Source organism: Salmo trutta, unplaced genomic scaffold, assembly GCF_901001165.1.
Source record: "Salmo trutta unplaced genomic scaffold, fSalTru1.1, whole genome shotgun sequence".
Classification (NCBI taxonomy): Eukaryota; Metazoa; Chordata; class Actinopteri; order Salmoniformes; family Salmonidae; genus Salmo; species Salmo trutta.
The window spans coordinates 16751053-16767174 of record NW_021822911.1 but is presented as its reverse complement, the minus strand read 5'-3'; the positions used below and the strand labels follow the sequence as shown (position 1 = coordinate 16767174).

Genomic DNA, 16122 nt, shown 5'->3' with positions numbered 1-16122 from the left:
CTGCTGCAGCACAGACAGTGGCCACCTTCGACCAGGAACAGGACGAGGATGTCCAGTAAGCTGCTGTGAAATTCAACCTCTCCAGCGCTGCCACCCTCTGAGCATATTCTACCATTACAACAACATAGAGTCAATACTGTATACAACATTGTGAACACACAGACAGCATCAAGGTCATTCATATGTTGCTGCTTATTGGAGGAGTAGACAAAGTCATTCAAATAAGCAAAACAGTTGACCATTAGTGACCCCTCATTGTTCTCTGAGAACTCCCTCCATCACTATCTGATGACATTTCATTGTTCTCTGAGAACTCCCTCCATCACTATCTGATGACATTTCATTGTTCTCTGAGAACTCCCTCCATCACTATCTGATGACATTTCATTGTTCTCTGAGAACTCCCTCCATCACTATCTGATGACATTTCATTGTTCTCTGAGAACTCCCTCCATCACTATCTGATGACATTTCATTGTTCTCTGAGAACTCCCTCCATCACTATCTGATGACATTTCATTGTTCTCTGAGAACTCCCTCCATCACTATCTGATGACATTTCATTGTTCTCTGAGAACTCCCTCCATCACTATCTGATGACATTTCATTGTTCTCTGAGAACTCCCTCCATCACTATCTGATGACATTTCATTGTTCTCTGAGAACTCCCTCCATCACTATCTGATGACATTTCATTGTTCTCTGAGAACTCCCTCCATCACTATCTGATGACATTTCATTGTTCTCTGAGAACTCCCTCCATCACTATCTGATGACATTTCATTGTTCTCTGAGAACTCCCTCCATCACTATCTGATGACATTTCATTGAACTCATACTATGGTGTAAAAGTAGGCATTTTGAAAAGTCACAGTTTTAATGTCTTAAAGGTTCCAGGGGTATTCTTCTGGCCAAATGGCATTTCCTGAAACTGCACTCTACAATATACATCTCAAGACAATTACTATGACATGTCTATAATGAAGGAGTGATGTGATGAGGGTTTTAAGGAATGGCTCTGGTTCCATTCTAAATGGCACCCTATTCCCTATTTAGTTCACTACTGGTCAAAAGTAGTGCACGATAAGGGAGTAGGGTGCCATTTGGGAGTCACATTCAGTTTAATGGATCTTTCTTTCTCCAGGCCCACGGTGGAACAAGCAGCTGAGGAGGACCCCTCTGTTCTCTACAGTACAGTCAACAAACCCAGAACCAAGAAGACCTGAACACAACAAACCCAGAACCATGAACACAACAAACCCAAAACCAAGAAGACATGAACACAACAAACCCAGAACCATGAAGACCTGAACACAACAAACCCAGAACCATGAACACAACAAACCCAGAACCAAGAAGACCTGAACACAACAAACCCAGAACCAAGAAGACATGAACACAACAAACCCAGAACCAAGAAGACCTGAACACAACAAACCCAGAACCAAGAACACAACAAACCCAGAACCAAGAACACAACAAACCCAGAACCATGAAGACATGAACACAACAAACCCAGAACCATGAACACAACAAACCCAGAACCAAGAAGACCTGAACACAACAAACCCAGAACCATGAACACAACAACCCAGAACCATGAAGACATGAACACAACAAACCCAGACATGAACACAATCCAAACCCAGAACCATGAAGACATAACACAACAAACCCAGAACCATGAACACAACAAACCCAGAACCATGAACACAACAAACCCAGAACCATGAACACAACAAACCCAGAACCAAGAAGACCTGAACACAACAAACCCAGAACCATGAACACAACAAACCCCAGAACCATGAAGACATGAACACAACAACCCAGAACCATGAACACAACAACACCAGAACCATGGAAGACATGAACACAACAAACCCAGAACCATGAACACAACAAACCCAGAACCATGAACACAACAACCCAGAACCATGAACACAACAAACCCAGAACCAATAGAGACCTGAACACAACAAACCCAGAACCATGAACACAACAAACCCAGAACCATGAAGACATGAACACACAAACCCAGAACCATGAACACAACAAACCCAGAACCATGAAGACATGACACAACAAACCCAAACCATGAACACAACAAACCCAGAACACAAACCCAGACCATGACACAACAAACCCAGAACCATGAACACAACAAACCCAGAACCAGAAGACCTGAACACAACAAACCCAGAACCATGAACACAACAAACCCAGAACCATGAAGACATGAACACAACAAACCCAGAACCATGAACACAACAAACCCAGAACCATGAAGACATGAACACAACAAACCAGAAACCATGAAACACAACAAACCCAGAACCATGAACACAACAAACCCAGAAACCATGACACAACAAAACCCAGAACCAAGAAGACCTGAACACAACAAACCCAGAACCAAGAAGACATGAACAGAACCAAGAAGACATGAACACAACAAACCCAGAACCATGAACACAACAAACCCAGAACCATGAAGACAACAAACCCAGAACCATGAACACAACAACCCAGAACCATGAACACAACAAACCCAGAACCATGAACACAACTAACCCAGAACCATGAACACAACAAACCCAGAACCATGAAGACATGAACACAACAAACCCAGAACCATGAACACAACAAACCCAGAACCATGAAGACATGAACACAACAAACCCAGAACCATGAACACAACAAACCCAGAACCATGAACACAACAAACCCAGAACCATGAACACAACAAACCCAGAACCAAGAAGACATGAACACAATGAACCCAGAACCATGAAGACATGAACACAACAAACCCAGAACCATGAACACAACAAACCCAGAACCATGAAGACATGAACACAACAAACCCAGAACCATGAACACAACAAACCCAGAACCATGAACACAACAAACCCAGAACCATGAACACAACAAACCCAGAACCAAGAAGACATGAACACACAAACCCAGAACCATGAAGACATGAACACAACAAACCCAGAACCATGAACACAACAAACCCAGAACCATGAAGACATGAACACAACAAACCCAGAACCATGAACACAACAAACCCAGAACCATGAACACAACAAACCCAGAACCAAGAAGACATGAACACAACAAACCCAGAACCATGAAGACATGAACACAACAAACCCAGAACCATGAAGACCTGAACACAACAAACCCAGAACCAAGAAGACCGGAACACAACAAACCCAGAACCATGAACACAACAAACCCAAAACCATGAACACAACAAACCCAGAACCAAGAAGACCTGAACACAACAAACCCAGAACCATGAAGACATGAACACAACAAACCCAGAACCATGAACACAACAAACCCAGAACCATGAACACAACAAACCCAGAACCATGAACACAACAAACCCAGAACCAAGAAGACATGAACACAACAAACCCAGAACCATGAAGACATGAACACAACAAACCCAGAACCATGAACACAACAAACCCAGAACCATGAAGACATGAACACAACAAACCCAGAACCATGAACACAACAAACCCAGAACCATGAACACAACAAACCCAGAACCATGAACACAACAAACCCAGAACCAAGAAGACATGAACACAACAAACCCAGAACCATGAAGACATGAACACAACAAACCCAGAACCATGAACACAACAAACCCAGAACCATGAAGACATGAACACAACAAACCCAGAACCATGAACACAACAAACCCAGAACCATGAACACAACAAACCCAGAACCATGAACACAACAAACCCAGAACCAAGAAGACATGAACACAACAAACCCAGAACCATGAAGACATGAACACAACAAACCCAGAACCATGAACACAACAAACCCAGAACCATGAAGACATGAACACAACAAACCCAGAACCATGAACACAACAAACCCAGAACCATGAACACAACAAACCCAGAACCAAGAAGACATGAACACAACAAACCCAGAACCATGAAGACATGAACACAACAAACCCAGAACCATGAAGACCTGAACACAACAAACCCAGAACCAAGAAGACCTGAACACAACAAACCCAGAACCATGAACACAACAAACCCAGAACCAAGAAGACTTGAACACAACAAACCCAGAACCATGAAGACATGAACACAACAAACCCAGAACCATGAAGACATGAACAAAACAAACCCAGAACCATGAACACAACAAACCCAGAACCATGAAGACATGAACACAACAAACCCAGAACCATGAACACAACAAACCCAGAACCATGAAGACATGAACACAACAAACCCAGAACCATGAACACAACAAACCCAGAACCATGAACACAACAAACCCAGAAACCATGAACACAACAAACCCAGAACCAAGAAGACCTGAACACAACAAACCCAGAACCATGAACACAACAAACCCAGAACCATGAAGACATGAACACAACAAACCCAGAACCATGAACACAACAAACCCAGAACCATGAAGACATGAACCAACAAACCAACCATGAACAACAACCCAGAACCATGAACACAACAAACCCAGAACCATGAACACAACAAACCCAGAACCAATGAACACAACAAACCCAGAACCATGAACACAACAAACCCAGAACCATGAAGACATGAACAACAAACCCAGAACCATGAACACAACAAACCCAGAACCATGAAGACATGAACACAACAAACCCAGAACCATGAACACAACAACCCAGAACCATGAAGACATGAACACAACAAACCCAGAACCATGAACACAACAAACCCAGAACCATGAACACAACAAACCCAGAACCATGAACACAACAAACCCAGAACCAAGAAGACCTGAACACAACAAACCCAGAACCAAGAAGACATGAACAGAACCAAGAAGACATGAACACAACAAACCCAGAACCATGAACACAACAAACCCAGAACCATGAAGACAACAAACCCAGAACCATGAACACAACAAACCCAGAACCATGAACACAACAAACCCAGAACCATGAAACACAACAAACCCAGAACCATGAACACAACAAACCCAGAACCATGAAGACATGAACACAACAAACCCAGAACCATGAACACAACAAACCCAGAACCATGAAGACATGAACACAACAAACCCAGAACCATGAACACAACAAACCCAGAACCATGAACACAACAAACCCAGACCATGAACACAACAAAACAGAACCAAGAAGACATGAACACAATGAACCCAGAACCATGAAGACATGAACACAACAAACCCAGAACCATGAACACAACAAACCCAGAACCATGAAGACATGAACACAACAAACCCAGAACCATGAACACAACAAACCCAGAACCATGAACACAACAAACCCAGAACCATGAACACAACAAACCCAGAACCAAGAAGACATGAACACAACAAACCCAGAACCATGAAGACATGAACACAACAAACCCAGAACCATGAACACAACAAACCCAGAACCATGAAGACATGAACACAACAAACCCAGAACCATGAACACAACAAACCCAGAACCATGAACACAACAAACCCAGAACCAAGAAGACATGAACACAACAAACCCAGAACCATGAAGACATGAACACAACAAACCCAGAACCATGAAGACATGAACACAACAAACCCAGAACCAAGAAGACCGGAACACAACAAACCCAGAACCATGAACACAACAAACCCAAAACCATGAACACAACAAACCCAGAACCAAGAAGACCTGAACACAACAAACCCAGACCATGAAGACATGAACACAACAAACCCAGAACCATGAACACAACAAACCCAGAACCATGAACACAACAAACCCAGAACCATGAACACAACAAACCCAGAACCAAGAAGACATGAACACAACAAACCCAGAACCATGAAGACATGAACACAACAAACCCAGAACCATGAACACAACAAACCCAGAACCATGAAGACATGAACACAACAAACCCAGAACCATGAACACAACAAACCCAGAACCATGAACACAACAAACCCAGAACCATGAACACAACAAACCCAGAACCAAGAAGACATGAACACAACAAACCCAGAACCATGAAGACATGAACACAACAAACCCAGAACCATGAACACAACAAACCCAGAACCATGAAGACATGAACACAACAAACCCAGAACCATGAACACAACAAACCCAGAACCATGAACACAACAAACCCAGAACCATGAACAACCAACAAACCCCAGAACCAAGAAGACATGAACACAACAAACCCAGAACCATGAAGACATGAACACAACAAACCCAGAACCATGAACACAACAAACCCAGAACCATGAAGACATGAACACAACAAACCCAGAACCATGAACACAACAAACCCAGAACCATGAAACACAACAAACCCAGAACCAAGAAGACATGAACACAACAAACCCAGAACCATGAAGACATGAACACAACAAACCCAGAACCATGAAGACCTGAACACAACAAACCCAGAACCAAGAAGACCTGAACCACAACAAACCCAGAACCATGAACACAACAAACCCAGAACCAAGAAGACTTGAACACAACAAACCCAGAACCATGAAGACATGAACACAACAAACCCAGAACCATGAAGACATGAACAAAACAAACCCAGAACCATGAAGACATGTAACCTTTATTTAACTCCCAATCACGGCCAGTTGTGACAGCCTGGACTCGAACCGGGGTGTCTGTAGTGACACCTCAAGCACTGAGATGTAGTGTCTTAGACCACTGCTCCACCTAGGAGCCCCAAAATCATGTTCTAGTGCTGTCCCCACCTAAAATAAATCTTGGTCAACCAAGAGTCATCTGTCATTTCTACCAATCGATTGGTTGAAATGTTATGTGTATTTTTCCATATATAGACACACCCCATGTGTTTTAATAAAATCAACTATATGTACTGAAATGGTCTGATGCTTTTAGCATGCTGTTTGATTAAATAATTAACGCCTGCGTCCCACCCTAGTCAACAGCCAGTGGAATCGTGTGGCGCGAAATACAAATACCTAAAAAATGCTATAACTTCAATTTCTAGAACATATGACTATTTTACACCATTTGAAAGACAAGACTCTCGTTAATCTAACCACATTGTCCGATTTCAAAAAGTCTTTACAGCGAAAGCAAAACATTCGATTATGTCAGGAGAGTACCCTGTCAAAAATAATCACACAGCCATTTTCAAAGCAAGCATATATGTCACAAAAACCAAAACCACAGCTAAATGCAGCACTAACCTTTGATGATCTTCATCAGATGACGCTCCTGGGACATTATGTTATACAATACATGCATGTTTTGTTCAATCAAGTTCATATTTATATCAAAAAACAGCTTTTTACATTAGCATGTGATGTTCAGAACTAGCATACCCACCGCAAACTTCCGGTGAATTTACTAAATTACTCACGATAAACGTTCACAAAATACATAACAATTATTTTAAGAATTATAGATACAGAACTCCTTTATGCAATCGCGGTGTCAGATTTTAAAATAGCTTTTTGGCGAAAGCACATTTTGCAATATTCTGAGTACATAGCCCGGCCATCACGGCTAGCTAATTTGACACCCACCAAGTTTTGGACAACCTAAACTCAGAATTACTATTAGAAAAATTGGATTACCTTTGCTGTTCTTCGTCAAAATGCACTCCCAGGACTTCTACTTCAACAACAAATGTTGTTTTGGTTCCAAATAATCCATAGTTATATCCAAATACCTCCATTTTGTTCGTGTGTTCAGGTCACTATCCGAAGGGTGACGTGCGAGCGCATTTCGTGACAAAAAATGTCAAAATATTCCATTACCGTACTTCGAAGCATGTCAAACGCTGTTTAAAATCAATTTTTATGCTATTTTTCTCGTAAAATAGCAATAATATTCCAACCGGGCGACGTATTAATTCAAAGGCTGAAAGAAAATAATGGAGAATTCTCATGAACGCGCATCTCCAGTGTCACTGTTCCCAGGCTGACCACTCACAAATTGTCCTGCTGTTCTTCGCCCAGAGACAGCAGACACCCTGTTGCGGATACAGGTATCCTGTGTGTGTGTTTCTTTTCTCTCCTTCTCCTCCTCACAGGTGACAATCATCACTCCCCAATCAGAAGACACCTGTTCCTTTTCCCTCAACCTATCACAGCCCCTTTCCCTTGGTTTAAAAACCCAGTCAGTTGTTTTCTCCCCAGATCAATTTCTCGCTAGCTCATTCTCACTCTGTGATCAATCTTTGTGTTCATTATCTCTCTCTCTCTCTCTCTCTCTCTCTCTTTCTGTCTCTCTGTCCCTAGCTCTACATCTCTGTGTTGATCTCTTTTGTTTTGAAACTACATGTCACTTTGTCCATCCCACCTGTGAGTATTATTTTGTTAAAGTGTTGATTGTTTGTTTGTTGGTGAGAAAAGGGGGTACCAAGACAAGTCGCCCATGGGCATACATTACCCGTAGGAATACTGTGTCTAAGTACCCTAGTTAGAACTGGGCGGACCACCCTCTGTATTTTTGGTTAGTTAGCTAGCTGTTGTGGAAATAGGCTAGTCTAGCTTAGGGGTGTTTTTGATTATTGTTTCTTTGCTTGGGTCCAGCTCAGCCCCTTTTCTCACACCCCTTTACCGTGTGTTTAAAATAAACCTTTTGAGTTTGACGGTAGATTTCAGTTGTCTGTGGTTTTTGGTTCTCACTGTTACATGTCACGATTATAATTTGCATGATTTATGTTACGGATATCGTATCCATCCCCCCCCCTAGACCGGTGGGCCAAAATGATTCGTAACAATGGTGAATTAGGAATATGGCTCCCACAATCAGACAGCTCAGACTGACCAGTACCCCTGTAAAGCCCCACCCCTTCCCGGAGAATATATCACTGGCTAGAGGCCAACCCACACTTTCACTTCAATGAACGCACACAGTGAGGATCGGGCGGGTTAGGGAATCTACCCAGCCAGACAAAATCAGACACCCATTTTTCAAGCTAGCATATAATGTCACAAAAACCAAAACCACAGCTAAATGCAGCACTAACCTTTGATCTTCATCAGATGACACTCCTAGGACATTATGTTATACAATACATGCATGTTTTGTTCAATCAAGTTCATATTTATATCAAAAACCAGCTTTTTACATTAGCATGTGACGTTCAGAACTAGCATTCCCACCGAACACTTCCGGTGAATTTACTAAATTACTCACGATAAACGTTCACAAAAAACGTAACAATTATTTTAAGAATTATAGATACAGAACTCCTTTATGCAATCGTGGTGTCCGATTTTAAAATAGCTTTTCGGTGAAAGCACATTTTGCAATATTCTGAGTAGATAGCCCAGCCATCACAGGCTAGCTATTTTGACACCCACCAAGTTTGGTACTCACCAAACTCTGATTTACTATAAGAAAAATTGGATTACCTTTGCTGTTCTTCGTCAGAATGCACTCCCAGGACTTCTACTTCAACAACAAATGTTGTTTTGGTTCCAAATAATCCATAGTTATATCCAAATAGTGGTGTTTTGTTCGTGCATTCAAGACACTATCCGAAGGGTAACGAAGGGTGACGCGCCGGCGCGTATCGTGACAAAAATGTAAAAATATTCCATTACCGTACTTTGAAGCATGTCAAACGCTGTTTAAAATTAATTTTTATGTGATTTTTCTCGTAAAATAGCAATAATATTCCGACCAGGAGACGTTGTTTTCGTTCAAAGACTGAAAATGTAAAATGGACTCTTCACGTGCATGCGCGTGCCCGTTTCATTGGTCACAGATCAACCACTCTCCAAATGCGCTACTGTTTTTCAGCCAGAGACTGCAGAGTCATCATTCCCCGTTCTGGCGCCTTCTGAGAGCCTATGGGAGCCTTAGAAAATGTCATGTTACAGCAGAGATCCTCTATTTTCCATAAAGAGGCTATAGAAGGCCAAGAAATGGTCAGAGAGGGCACTTCCTGTATGCAATCTTCTCAGGTTTTGGCCTGCCATATGAGTTCTGTTATACTCAGACACCATTCAAACAGTTTTAGAAACGTTAGGGTGTGTTCTATCAAAATCAAACAATTATATGCATATTCTGGTTTCTGGGCAGGAGTAATAAACAGATGAAATCAGGTACGTTTTTTATCCGGCCGTGAAAATACTGCCCCCTATCCTAAACAGGTTAAACCGCAGCCGTCGACACAGCAGTTCTTAAAAGAGGAAGTAAACAGACAAAGCTATATTAAAATTAGCCGTCTAGAGCACCAGTGAAAGGGATTTCGAAATGGGAGAAGTTAGGAGCAATTTATATAAGGACGGTATTTGGTATCATGATAAGTTACCAATACTACCGAAGTCATTGTTTAGAGATGCGGCAAGATTGACACATGGGCAGAGCCATGTGTCAACAGGGGGATAGTTGAGCAGGTTCGGAAAACTTTGTAGCCTATTGGATAACAAACTACTTAAAAAAAACATTTTTTTATAATAGATAAGTATATTAAATGGGAAGAAGTGGTCCCACTTTACTGGGTGGACACGATTAGGGTAGTTGGTTTACTAGGATCTATCTCTTTAAATAATGGATTACATTTTAGCTGATCAGGTAAACCATATAGAATGCCAGAGTTAGGGAGGCCAGAACAGGTAGACATAGAAGTTGAAGATATACTAACAGAACACATGGTTAACCAAACCCGTATGTCCGAGACTTTGTGTCCAACAGGTGAATTACACGAGAAGATGATTCACTCAATCCAACCAGGAGACTGGGTGTGGATCCAGTCCCTGAGGAGAAAAGAACCGGAAGCAGCCACGGTGGGAGGGCCCATACCAAGTGTTCCTGGTAATAGCCTTCGCGGTGAGAATAGCTGAAAGAGCTACCTGGGTTCATGTCACACATTGCGGGAGGGTAAAACACACTGACACTGTCGAACAATCACAGAGTTAGGAGAAGAACTGAATACCAATAAGGTTTAGGGGTTACCTCTCTAACGAAGATTCCCTAACCCGCCCGATCCTCACTGTGTGCGTTCATAGAAGTGAAAGTGTGGGTTGGCCTCTAGCCAGTGATATATTCTCCGGGAGGGGGTGGGGCTTTACAGGGGTACTGGTCAGTCTGAGCTGTCTGATTGTGGGAGCCATATTCCTAATACACCATGAACCACTCGAGAAGTCAGAAAGTGGTAACTTGACCCATAGTGTAGAAGATGAGGAGTTTTTATGGCCTAGGTACAAAAGGTCACTCGATCTGGATAAAAAGGAAGTGAGAGTAGAGTTAGGGAAGGATGACTCAAAAGAGTTCTATGCAGACCAAATGGGGTCCCTAACCTCCTGGCAGTCTAGGACTCTGACTTCATGGGGAAGATATCTGTGTAGATCCCGGTGTAACTCATGGAATCAGGTCATAGCTCACACAGAGAGAGAAGGCTATGTCAATCCACACACCCAATATAGAAACAGATGGAGTATAGTGAAGGCCAGGGTTTTTGACTGCAATCCAGAGCAAGGGAAGTATTGCTTGAAGATAGGAATTACCATTAAAAGCATAAAGAAAGAGGATTTAGGGTTATGGTATGTTGGCCTTGACCAGACCATTTTCGACACTGCGGTACCATTTCGAGTAGTAGAGGTTAGGACAGGAGATAGTTCTACCGCCAGCCAGAATACCAGTAGTACCCCTGATAAAACGGACATTACCCGTGTAGTCATCCAGAGCCAAGGACCGGTGAGGATAGTTCAGATGAAAGATCTTAAGGAAGTGATTGAGGTGGAGACTTGCTTTGGGGATTCCAACCTATGGCTGGAATGGATTCAGTATACAGCTAGATCAGTAGCTAAAGAAGAAGGTTATGCCTGCGCAACAGCCAAACTTCAGTTGACAACCATCCACTTTCTACTCGATGGAATTAATTTACCAAGGGGAATGGCCTGTATGGTAAAGCTGTTCACGAAGGCAAGGAAGCCAGACAGTTGCACTGATCTGCATTATCTGTATCCTTCGTGCCCATTAGATCCAGACTTCCCCCTTTCACAGTCGCAGGATGAGACTATTATGTAATGAAAATACATGTATTCGTTTTCTTTGATCTAGTTTGATTTTGTGTGACATTTCTGAATCCAATAAAAATAGATGTGTTATATTGTATGTGAAATATTTAGCCAATAGGGTGGATTGTAATGGAAATAATATGATTAAAGGTTTGACTAAATGATTTCACCCTGAAAAGGTATAACCGAGTGATTATAAGATGAATGTACTAATGTGTGTGTGTCGGAAAAGTTGAAGCTTAATGATTTAGCAATGTAAGCAACCAGACAGCAGACAACTTGTGACCACTGTGAAACTGATAACAGGAAGAAGGTCTCCCCACCCAGGGAGGGGAGAAACCTTTAGGCTTGCAGTAGATTATGTAACATGGGTATGACATATGGTATGACCAAATGTCAAGTATAAAAGGCTGTGTACATTGTATGATATTCAGAGCTCTTGTAAATAAACATTCTGACCAATTGTAGGCTGGCTCTCCGTCTGCTTCATTCAACCAGAATCTTACACCCTCTGGGGGGCAGACTGAGTAGTTTAATTGAAGTTCGGTTTATGAACATTGGGAACAGAATTCCCATGACAGAAGGTAGAAACTAGGGCCTGTAGGACCTGCCTTGTATATAGTGTTGTTAAGAAGGTAGAGCAGGGCTTTATTATGGACAGACTTCTCCCCATCTTAGCTACTGTCGTATCAATATGTTTTGACCATGGCAGTTTACATTCCAGGGTTACTCAAAGCAGTTTAGTCACCTCAACTTGCTCAATTTCTACATTATTCATTACGAGATGAACAGGTGACAAAATATTAAGGATAGCTTCCTAATATTGAGTTATGCCTGGTCAGTTTGTCATGGAAAGAAAAGGTGTCCTTAATGTTTTGTGTAAATTACATAATAATAATACATTTATGGATTGTTTTATGTAGCCTATCGTTTTCTTTTTATTCAACCTGCCATCTACCCACCTGGGGACTGAGGGTTATGAGAGAACCCCCACATCACTAGCTTCTCTTTATTCAACCTGCCATCTACCCACCTGGGGACTGAGGGTTATGAGAGAACCCCCACATCACTAGCTTCTCTTTATTCAACCTGCCATCTACCCACCTGGGGACTGAGGGTTATGGGAGAACCCCCACATCACTAGCTTCTCTTTATTCAACCTGCCATCTACCCACCTGGGGACTGAGGGTTATGAGAGAACCCCCACATCACTAGCTTCTCTTTATACAACCTGCCATCTACCCACCTGGGGACTGAGGGTTATGAGAGAACCCCCACATCACTAGCTTCTCTTTATTCAACCCGCCATCTACCCACCTGGGGACTGAGGGTTATGAGAGAACCCCCACATCACTAGCTTCTCTTTATTCAACCCGCCATCTACCCACCTGGGGACTGAGGGTTATGAGAGAACCCCCACATCACTAGCTTCTCTTTATTCAACCCGCCATCTACCCACCTGGGGACTGAGGGTTATGAGAGAACCCCCACATCACTAGCTTCTCTTTATTCAACCCGCCATCTACCCACCTGGGGACTGAGGGTTATGAGAGAACCCCCACATCACTAGCTTCTCTTTATTCAACCTGCCATCTACCCACCTGGGGACTGAGGGTTATGAGAGAACCCCCACATCACTAGCTTGCATGTTCTGCAGCCTTGTAAAGATAAGGAGGGGACGACTATCGACGAATCCTAACCTCAACCCTAACCACCCTGCTAATCCTTCCCTTAAATTAAGACCATAAAACAACATTTTCCACAGACAATTTTGACTTTGCAGCTGACATATCTAGAGGAAATCGCACAGTTCTGCCTCCAGGTCAAGATTCATGACAAACGTCAACATGAGACAGGGAGAAGCAATGTAAAAATCAATAACGAAATTGTTTTCACAATTAACATGCTTTTTCTTGTTTCAAGTATCTTTTATTATGAAAAGTACAATATAACCATGTATACTTCTACAACTATGGAGCGTATGTCTACATATAATTGTACAATTTGTTTTTCCAACATAAAAGACAAGAAATGATCACATTGGTATTTTAACGGTGTTATTGTAAGAGTTTAAATGTTTAAACAGAGGATACATCTAAAACAGGATAAAACAAGTGCAGTATGTTGTGAGAATGTTACTTTAACGTCGACTCATAACGTCACACTATAACTTCATGGGAGTCTTGTGGAAAGACTGCATGTTGTTTTGGGTGGATTGAGTGACGTCTTCATCAACATTTTGCAGAATATTCCGGTAATATTTTCACCTCTTGTCGGCTGCAGACATTCATAAGGAGTTCCAGTAGTTTATTTGCCATTTGCAGGTATTAAAAGTAATACATACATTGTAATTCCTTGTTGGATCTCTCTCACATACAGGACAGTACATACCAGAGGAGGCTGCTGAGGGGAGGACGGCTCATAATAATGTCTGGAACAGAGTGAATGAAATGGAACACATGGAAACCACGTGTTTGATACCATTCCACTTATTCCACTCCAGCCATTACAAGCCTGTCCTCCCTAAATAAGGTCCCACCAACCTCCTGTGGTACAAACAGTAAAATATATCATAAAAAATGCAAAGTGGTAAAAGATCAGAAAATATTACAAGCCTGTCATGTGTGAGTGTCCATTGTGTGTTTTTCCATTGTGTGTGTGTGTGTCAGTGTGTGTCAGTGTGTGTGTGTGTCAGTGTTTATGTGTGTCAGTGTTTATGTGTGTCAGTGTGTGTGTGTGTGTGTCCAGAGTGTGTGTGTGTGTGTGTGTGTTTGTGCATACAGTGTGTTTGTGTATCCAGTTTGTGTGTATGTATACCCAGTTTATCCAGTGTGTGTGTGTGTGTGTGTGTGTGTGTGTGTGTGTGTATCCAGTATGTGTGTGTGTGTGTTTCCAGTGTGTATGTGTGTGTGTGTGTATCCAGTGTGTTTGTGTGTGTGTATCCAGTGTGTCAAGCGTGTGTGTGTGTGTGTGTGTGTGTGTGTGTGTGTGTGTGTGTGTGTGTGTGTGTGTGTGTGTGTGTCCAGTGTGTATGTGTGTGTGAGTTTGTATGTCCAGAGTGTGTGAGTGTCCAGTGTGTGTTTGTCCATTGTGTGTGTCAGTGTGTGTGTGTGTGTTCAGTGTGTGTGTGTGTGTGTGTGTGTGTTCAGTGTGTGTGTGTGTGTGTGTCAGTGTTTGTGTGTCAGTGTGTGTGTTTGTGTGTGTGTGTGTGTCAGTGTTTGTGTGTGTGTGTCCAGAGTGTGTGTATGTGTGTGTGTATCCAGTGTGTTTGTCAAGCATGTGTGTGTCAAGCGTGTGTGTGTCAAGCGTGTGTGTGTGTCCAGTGAGTGTGTGTCCAGTGTGTGTGTGTTTCCAGTGTGTGTGTTTGTCCAGTGTGTGTGTGTGTGTGTGTGTGTCCAGTGTGTTTTCAGTGTGCTTGTATGTCCGTTTGAGTGTGTGTGTGTGTATGTGTGTTTGTCCAGTTTGAGTGGGTGGCCAGCATGTGTGTGTGTGCCTAGTGTGTGTGTCTGTGTCCAGTGTGTGTGTCCAGTGTGTGTTCAGTGTGTGTGTGTGTGTGTGTGTGTGTGTCCAGTGAGTGTGTGTGTGTGTGTTTCAGTGTGTGTGTGTGTGTGTGTGTGTGTGTGTGTGTGTGTGTGTGTGTGTGTGTGTGTTCTGAGTGTGTCCAGTTTGCGTGTGTTCAGTGTGTGTGTGTGTGTGTGTGTCCAGTGTGTGTGTGTGTCCAGTGTGTGTGTGTGTCCAGTGTGTGTGTGTGTTCAGTGTGTGTCCAGTGTCTGTGTTCAGTGTGTGTGTGTCTGTCCAGAGTGTGTGTGTGTGTGTCCAGTGAGTGTGTGTGTATTTCATTTTAGTGAAATGAATTTTCCAGTTTAGCCTTCTGGCCTACTCTACGTGACAGTGTGTGTGTGTTCAGTGTGTGTGTGTGTGTCCAGTGAGTGTGTGTGTATTTCAGTGTGTGTGACGTAGAAGTCCGTCACTGGCCGCGGGCAGCATTTGGTACTTTAACGCACGCACACATTCATCACTCCTCCCTGCTCCATTATCAGATAAGTTAACAATGTGGGTCGACACACAAGTTAAACTTCTCTATCTTAGTACATACATTTC

General features: G+C 42.6%; 1 protein-coding gene across 1 annotated transcript in view; it reads right to left on the bottom strand.

Moving 5' to 3' along the window:
• The window catches only part of LOC115186779 (zinc finger protein 271-like), a gene marked incomplete at both ends in the record, with an annotated part of 129441 nt that overhangs the window by 50659 nt on the left and 62660 nt on the right, over window positions 1–16122 (bottom strand). The window lies entirely within an intron of this gene.